Here is a 9754-nt window from a genome sequence, read left to right on the forward strand (position 1 = left end):
ACATTGGACAACAATGATCTCCCCTTTCATTCTCTCCTTATGCATAAAATATTTACTATATAATATTTAAAATTTATAAATCTGAACTAAAATATGTATATAAAAATGTGAATATATAAAAATAATATATATATAATTAAATGTTACCAATTCATTTAAAGTTTAAACATGAAATACTTAGAAGAAAATCATCAAGGTACATACGCAGTATAGGGATTGAGGGGAAACTTGGTAACATGATCAGAAACCCAGAAATAAATCAAATAAAAAATATATTTAACATAAAAATATAATTTTTGTAAATGCCTAGATACCAGTATTATTTGGGTTCTTGACTGAAAGTGACAGCATCTATTTTAGGTATATGTTATAGAAAAACAATTTGAAATCACCACTATACTACCAATGCTGCAGAGGCAGAAAAAAAATTTGGAAGAGAAAACATCTAAACCTCATTGAGAAAGTACTTTTGAGAGGATACCACTGCTATCTCCCTAGGACAGGAATACCACAGCTACTGTCTCACCTTGATCATTTCCAAGTTGAAGTTATATGCAGGTGAATCTGAAAGGAAGAGGCTGGGGCCTATTCTCTTGTCTTAGCTGCAAGGGAGCATCTGAAGACATGTTTATACTTTCTAGTTTATAGGACAGGCAGCCTCATAAGTGAGAAATTCTCACATATAAAAAAGATGTACAGTATTTCCTGAAGGAACCACAAGTATGACAAATGTCCACTACACCATCAGAAAGCACACAAATGATAGAATGGTGGAGAGAGGATTACAACCTAGATAAAGATTAATGTTTAATGTTTCTATGGTATAGAAAAGCCCCTACAAATTGTAAAGAAAAAGACAAACTACCTGATTAAAAAAACACATCAAGGATATATATGAAGAGGGAATTTACATAAGAGTAAATTCAAATTTCCTATACTTAAAATAACAATGAAATAGCACTTTACTGATCAGACAGGCAAAGTTTAATAGTTTTAATAAACCTGCTGGTGGGTTGTGAAGGAAATGGTATTTTCTTTGTTGCTAGAATATATGTTATTCTCACCTTTTCAGAAAGCAATTTAACAATGTCTGTAAAATTTAAAATAACCATAGTTTTAGAAGCAACCCCATTCCTAAAAAGTAAAAGCACCTCCATATAAAAATATATATACAACTATGCCTATTGTCCTTTTTTTGTGGAGGCAAAAGATTGAAAGTGTGAATGGACTTTAGCTGAAAAAAATACATGCTACATTCACACTATGAGCTACTAAAAAAAGCAATTACAAGGAATGAGAAGAATCTATGTTATTTCTATTGGAACTATTTTGACAATGAGCTGTCAAGTGGGAAGAGTAAGATGCAGAGAACCAAATAGAATGGCATACAAAACACATTGAGAAACGAAAGACATTGAGTTTTTAGCAAGAATCACAATGGGCTGTGGACGTGAAAGAGGGTAAATTGATGCAGGTGGAGAAAGGGAACAGAGAAGTAGGGAAACAAACAGTAAAACAAAACAAGAATTGCAAGTTAAAAACATATCCCAAAATCATTATGGAAAACTGCTTGAGTTTTATGTATATCTGTTTCAAGAAAATTATAAAAGGGTTTAGGTTTCTAAACTTTAGACATGTCTAAAATGTATTGTTAGGTGAAATTATTTTATACTATTACAAAGTAATATGTAAAGTGTTATTCCATTAAAAAACAAGTAAACAAATGTGTGTGTGTGTGTGCGTGTGTGTGTGTATGTGCACATACCAGCACAGCCACGGGACTAACCTATTGATAGTGGTTTCCTCAGAAAGGGTAGAATTGAAGAGCAAAGAGTTTTTAGACTTAGTATAGTAATCTTAATTTTGAAATTCAAAAAATTTCTTTTTTAAATTAAAAATATATGTTAACATCCTGGATTGTATTGTAAAGGGAATAAACTCTATTTGATTCAGAGAATAATTGGAAAACATCAAGTAGGAGAAGTGCTTTGGGATAGCCTCTCTGAGGAGAGTGTCTAAGTGTCTAAGCAGAGATGTGAAGGATAACAATAAGCTTTATTGTGGAGAGCTGGACAAAGAATGTTTTTAGCTGAGTCCACGGGTCTGATAGTTCATTTGAAGGGGGCAGAAAGGAAGCTAGGGTGTCTGCTGGTTTGGGAGCAAGTGGGTGGGTTGTGTGAGTTAAGGCTAGAGAGGCAGGGCCTTGTAGACCACTGCTAATAAAAGTTTGGGTCATAGACCACTTCCGGTCAGCAAATAAGACAAGCAAGTACTTAAATGTAAAACCTTTGTAGCAACTTCACATTGCTAAGGCTCCAGCATATGATTATCTCAATTCAGGTATTTTCTGACTTGCTAGGAGTATTTCATGCTGCAAATAGGTTCTGGTCATGTGCAGTGGAACCGCATGTCAGTCCATGACACATTAGAAAAAAGCAAAAACAAAACTCATCCTCTCTGCAGACAGGTAGAGAAGCATCGTTGTAAACCCCAGAGAGATGTTTTGCTGCTGTTCTTTTTTTTTTTTTTTAAGATTTATTTATTTATGATAGACATAGAGAGAGAGAGAGAGGCAGAGACACAGGCAGAGGGAGAAGCAGGCTCCATGCTGGGAGCCCGATGCGGGACTCGATCCCGGGACTCCAGGATCGTGCCCTGGGCCAAAGGCAGGCACCGAACCACTGAGCCACCCAGGGATCCCCTTTGCTGCTATTCTTAAAGTAGTGGGAGACCACTGAAATTTTTTAAATGGAATGAGCCTTTAGGGGTCCCTGGGTGACTCAGTCAGTTAAGCAGCCAAGTCTTAATTTCAGCTCACCTCATGATCTTGGAGTTCTGGGATGGAGCCCTTTGTCTGGTTCCATGCTCAGCAGAAAGTCTGGTTGAGGATTCTCTTTCTCCCTATGCCCCTCCTTCACTCATGGGCATGCACGCGTGCTCTCTCTCTTTCTCTGTCTCAAAAAAAGATATAAATCTTTAAAAAAAAAAAAAAAAGAAATGAGCCTTTATATATGTTTTACCAAAAAAAAAAAAAAAAATCATTAGTTTAAAGTTATCCCAGCATTCATTGTGCAGAATGGAAAAGATCAATGGTTAAAAACAGGAGGGTAGCTAGGAGACTAGTGCAGGTGGTGGTGCAGGTAGGAGATGCTGCTGCCAAGACTGGACAGTGGCAACTGTACAGGGGAATGGCAGAAGGAGAGTCATGAGGAAGCATAAATAACTTCTGATTTCTTTTCTTCTGCCTTAGGAACTGGCACCTTATGACAACATCTATGGTGATAAGGATAATAAGAGAAGAATTTGAAGATAAAAATCAAGAGTTTCATTTCAAATAGATTTAACATTAAAGTGTATATTACAAACCAAGTGAAGATACAGCTCTGGACTTAAATGGCATGGCTTAGAGTTTTATAGCATATAGATAGAGGGTCAACAACCATCCTGGTTTGCCCTGGACTGTCTCCATTGTAATGTTCAAAATCTCAAGTCCTGGGAATCCTTTTAGTGCTTGGCAGACTTGGGGCAGTGGTTCACCCTGTGTACATGATATTTATACCGTGGAATTGGATAAGAGCAACCAAGGAGATCACACCCAATGTTTGAATCAGGCATATATTAAGAGGGGAGAGAATCTTAAAAGGTTATAACCAGTGACGTAGATAAGTGGAAGATAGTAAAGTGTCAAATATCTGGTACTAAGGGAAGAGAGGATGTCAATGAAAGAATGCTGGTGGAGGGTCAATTAAGAAGAAGACAGAGTAGAATATTTGGCAAGATGGTGGTCACAAGTGACCTTAACACGAAAAGACTTGAGAATGATGGGGGAAAACCTATAGTGTAAGTTGAAGAAAGCAGAATGGCAGAAAACATGATTAGCAGGTGCTAAAAGAATGATCCCTGCCACTTTGCACCGAAGAAGAATAGACAAATGGTTAGTGCTTAAAAGAGACTGGAGAGAGTATAAAGGGTTGTTTATGATTCAGTGTTAGGAAGTGAAACTACTACAGGGGTGTAGGAGGTTTGGGAGCATTGGATATCCATATGAAAATTTTAGTATATATTTTAAAGTTTTCTTCTTTCTAGTTGGTGATCTTCTACAATTATACTCAGCTTCTCAGAAGCAGGCATGAAACATGTTTTAAAATGGATTCAACTAGTGTATGCATTTTTTCAGTGGAGGATGCTAGAGAAAACAAAGAGAGGCAAGCAATAATTAAAAGGGGATAATATCAGTTAGAAAACATGGACTCCAGGCCAGGTGAAAGAGGGAACAGGACACAGAAATAGAGAGTGAAAAGCAGAATCAGTGTTTTAGATGTTTTGCTGAATTTGAAGGATGTAGGCTGAAAGAACAGCAGGTGGCAACCAGAGAAAAGAGTGTTTGACTTTAAGATCTCATTTATGATGAGTTGCTGCTGGTGCAGTATGGGCATCACTGTTTGGGAAGGGGTGGAAGAGCAGGTGATTAAAGATTTAGATTTAATTATAAATCTGAAATGCCCTCTTGCAGGGGAGGCCTAGATTGCTTTGCTTTTTCTTTAAGGAGGTGTTGTTGCACTTAAACATTCCAACCCTTAAAGCTCAAATGGCACAAGCAATTTTCACTTTTGAAATTAAATTTTTTATACTGTAAGTGCATGGCGAAAGGCTATGTAACAATCTTGCATTTTAAGACAAATATTCTTTTATTTCTGTTAAACTGAATATACAATTGTTCCCTAGGCTACCAACTTTTGCTTACAACTACAATTCAATTTCACATTAACAAAAACACAGATGGTGAAAAGACAACTTTGATTATGAAGATCTAATTACAATAATAAATAAAATAATTTATACATGGAGGAGGGGAAGGATCTGCAGGAAGGGAAAGGATCTGCAGGAAGGGGAAGGAGGAGGGGAAGTATCTGCAGGAAGATGAAATGGTTCGTCTACATGAATCCTGAAGTCACTGAGAATGACGCATGAATAGGAATGAAGAGAAAGAGAATGAGCCCAAAGCAAATTTGAAGGAGTGACTCAGTCAGTACATGGGAATAGAAGAGCGGGTGATTTAGTCTGATGGTGCAAGCTTCAAACAGGAGGGACAGATTCACACCCAACTGCTTCCCATCTGGTCCTATGGTCTATGGGGTATGACAGAAAAAAATCCTTTGCTTCATACTGTTGCAAGGAAAATGGTGTCCTCGGGACTTAAGAAGTCAAAGATAATATTCAGAGAAGAGTTTGAAGTGAAAAGGGAATCCCAGGATGACATACTGACTGCATCATCTGTAGGACCCAGTGCAAAATGGAAATGTAGGAAATCATGTCCAAAAATCCGTTTGAACGTCAAGATGGTGACAGATGAACATTACATCAAATGTGGGCCCTCATAAATGTGGGGTCCTGAAGGACTGAACAGGTCACATGCCTGTGAAGCAGCTGCTACCTCTTTCGGGGTTTCATGTGGCTAGGAAAAAGATTTGGAAAGGCGGGTAGCATTTGGTCAGATTAGGAGATATACTGTATTTCTCTGTTTGGAAATGCTATGTGCATAAATGCTTAAACACTATTATCATTTAATCCTTCTAATAGATGAGGTAAGTACTATTTCCTCATTTTACAGATAAGGAACATGAAGCACTAGAAATTTAAGTGATTTGCCCAAGGTTGCCAATAACTGGTTGCTAGTAAGTGACAGCCGGTTCTAGAACTGTGTTCCTAACTAGCAGCCTCTGGAGCCTGTCAGCAGTCCGAGAAATAATAGATGGTTTGGGAGACTCAGACTTTGGGTTGACCAAAGTGAACAGGAGTGCAAAATGTGATAGTATTAGTCCTCATTAAGTCCTTAGAGAAAGAGAAGAATCAGCTGCAAAGTACAGTTTTTTGTTTCATTTTTCTTTCAACTATATTGAGGTACAAATGACATGTAAATTTCAAGATATTAGAGTATACATTGTGATGGTTTGACACACATTGTGAAAGGTCCCTACCCCGCCCCCATCTGTTTTGTTAACACATCCATCACTTCATATATTTTTTTTTGTTTGGTTGTTTTCTGGTGAGAACATTTCAGTTCTACTCACTTAGCAAAATTTCATTTACAATACAGTGTTATTAGCTGTAATCACCATATTTTACATTTGATCCTCAGACCTCATGGGTCCAAAGAAAATGAAAATAGGTATCAAAGAGGTCTCTGAAAAAAGGGATATGTTCTTTGCATCATTATTTACAATAGCCAAGATATGGAAATAAGTGTCCATCCATCAACAGATGAAGATGTGATATAGATGTTTTAAATAGATATACAATAGAATATTATTCAGCTATGGGGAAGAAGCAAATCCTGCCATTTGTGACAACATGAATAGGCCTTGAAGCATTATGTGAAGAGAAATAATCCATACAGAGAAAGATAAATACTGCTAGATATCACGTATACATGGAATCTTAAAAGAAAAAAAAGTCAAAATCATAGAAACAAAAAGTAGAAAAATGATATCCAAAGGCTGGAGGGTGGGGGAAATAGGGAGAGATTGGTAAGAGGGTATATAAATTGTCAACTACAAGGTGAATAAGATCCAAGAAGCTAATGTGAAACATGGTGACTGTAACTAGTAACACTGCAAGATAGTTTTTAATACTTAGCATGTGAGTTATTCACAGTTATTTCTCATGTTCTACTTTCTAAAGAAGAAAGATACTTTCTTGGAAATGCACATTTCAAACAAAGTTTTATAAGCAGAAATAATTTGATTAAATTATTTGCTAAAAGTTTGAGAAACAAAACTGGATAAATGAAACCATTATTGACAGAAGTGCCACAAAAGGAAAAAAAAAAAGTCCTCCCATGTGAATGAATTTTTATACATTGAAAAAATATTTATATCCCTTGGGAAAAGTTGTGATCTAATGTCTTAGCACTTTGATTTGCTTTGGGTCTTTACTTAAGAACCCAATAATCCTACCCTGTACTACTTAGTTTGGATGCAGAATTATTTTATTTATGACTAAATCTTAGTTTATTCTTTGTCTCCCGACTATTTGACACTGCTATGTGTGTGAGGGATTGGGGGAAGAAAAGATGCAATTAATTTCAGTCCAACTGATTATTTACCAATGCTTTTTGAAAAAAAAGACACAGCTGGTTGCATGATTTATTGGCTTATGTAATCTATGTCCTTATTGAAATATGAATTGATTAATGTTCTCTGTCAAACTTTATTTTTGTTTTAATAGGCCAATTATAAATACAAGTTTTGGTCAGTTTGGTATAATCCAAGGTAGAAAACAAAGAACAACTAAGGAGTGGGCCTTCTAATGTTTTTAGGGCATTCCCTGAAGTCTACCACTTTTTTTTTCCAGCTCTGCATTTGAGATGAATGGATCTGTTTGCACAGTTGTATATGTGACACCCGGTAATGGCACAGATAGGTTAAAAATGAAGGAAATACACTCAGTCTCTTCCATTTTCAACATTAATGAAACAGAGGGCAGCCCCAGTGGCTCAGCGGATTAGCGCTGCCTTCAGCTCAGGGCACGATCCTGGAGACCCAGGATTGAGTCCCACGTCGGGTTCCCTGCATGGTGACTGCTTCTCCCTCTGCCTGTGCCTCTGCCTCTCTCTCTCTGTCTCTAATGAATGGATAAAATCTTAAAAAAAAAAAAAAAGAAAAGAAAAGAAAAAGAAACAAAGAATCTTTGATTAATTATTAATTATAATTATGTTTTATGTTTTTTAGTTAATAAAGTTATAGATAAATTTTCAAAGAATTAGAATATATATAGTGTTACTATATGAACTATATCTGTCACTATTTTGATATCATCCTTATGGAATTTAAGTTTTATTTTAACATATCAAGTGTATTTTAGTTGTTTTTATGGACTCAATTGTGCTCCCTTCAAAATTCATATGTTGAAGCCCTAACCCCAATGTGACCATATAAGTAGATAGGGCCTTTAAAGAGGTTAACGGAGGTTAAGTGAGGTCACAAGGGTGAGGCCCTAATCCAATAGGACTGGTGTGCTTAGGAGAGGAGAAAGGGTACCGGGGCTGTCTGTGCACAGAGGAAAGGCCACGTGAGAACATGGTGAGAAGGCCAAGCAGAGTAGCACAGGAGAAGGCAGAGCAGAGAGGCCTCAGGAGAGGTGAGCTCTGCCAGCACCTTGATCTTGAACTTCCAGCCTTTAGAACTGTGAGAAAATTAGTGTGTGTTGTGTAAGCCTCCCAGTCTGTGGTATTTTGTTATGATAATCCTAAAGCAAACCAACACAGTTGGAAATGGTTTTAACTTTTAGCGTGAGAAATAATTTACATCCATCTTTTTTAGAACTGGCATACGTGACTTTGCATAAATGTCAAACGGAGACTTTAAAAAATTCTCTTGGGATGAAATCAGACATGATTTCCTTACTCTAAATTTAACATGTTACTTTACATTAAAGCAGAAGATTTTCACCTTTACAAATAGATTAATTTTAATCTTGTCACAAATGTTTATTATGTAATATTTAGAAAATGTAGAAGGATTAGAAAAAAGGTAAAAAGTAATTTCTTATCCTACTATGTAAAAATTATTACTAAAGATATTTTGATATAAGAATAAAAATATATCCAGTAAAAAAAAGTGTAGGGATTAACCATACACTCTAGATTGTTTCTTGAATTTAAGATTGAATGCAGGGATGCCCGGGTGGCTCAGTGGTTGAGCATCTGCCTTTGGCTCAGGGCATGATCCCGAGTCAGGGATGGAGTTCCTCATCAGGCTCTTTGCGGGGAGCCTGCTTCTCCCTCTGCCTGTATCTATGCCTCTCTCTCTCTCTCTCATTCTATGTCTCTCATGAATAAAGAAATAAAATCTTAAAAAAAAAAAATAAAATTGAATGCATAGATAAGTCTGTCATTAAGTATACTTCATATGTACACACACTTTTTAAAGCCATGGCATTGGTTTTACTGCATTAATAATTGTATTGCATTAACTTGTATATTTTTTGCAAATTTATTTGCATAAAATTTATTGCATTTTGCATAATTAATTTAATCTGTTCTTATTGGATAACCAGATTTTAAAATATTATTTATGGGGGATCCCTGGGTGGCGCAGCGGTTTCGCGCCTGCCGTTGGCCCAGGGCGCGATCCTGGAGACCCGGGATCGAATCCCACATGGGGCTTCTGGTGCATGGAGCCTGCTTCTCCCTCTGCCTGTGTCTCTGCCTCTCTCTCTCTCTCTCTCTCTCCTCTCTCTCTCTGTGACTATCATAAATAAATAAAAAAAAAAATTAAAAAAAAAAAAGAAATAAAATATTATTTATGTTAACTTTGACAAATATGATAAATTCACCATGACAGAATCTCAGATATTAACATATAAATGTTCTCAGCTGTCTCTCTTTCTCTAAAGCCTCTCTTCTACCTTCTAAAGGGGAAGGATATTTTACTGCTTAGGCAGTTGCAGACACTGATATTTGCTGTGTTGATCCAGGAAATCAATGAATTAGAGCACTGCATAGGTCTAGGAGGCTATATTAAGTCATGTGAAGAGGATGCATGCAAGAAAGGGAAAGAAAATTGAGCTGAAAAGATGGAGAAAAGAGGTGACAGGAGAGATGACCAGCCCTCAGGTGTAGAAAAAAGTTTTGGAGAGTCTTAATAGAGAATCAGAGATATTGGAAGCAGCTGTTGAATTGTGATGACTAAGATTTTAAGGAAGATAAATGAGAGTAGAGGATTTTTGGCATTTCTGCAGCATAGTGTGACTA

The sequence above is a fragment of the Canis aureus genome, chromosome 18 (assembly GCF_053574225.1).
Source record: "Canis aureus isolate CA01 chromosome 18, VMU_Caureus_v.1.0, whole genome shotgun sequence".
Taxonomy (NCBI): Eukaryota; Metazoa; Chordata; class Mammalia; order Carnivora; family Canidae; genus Canis; species Canis aureus.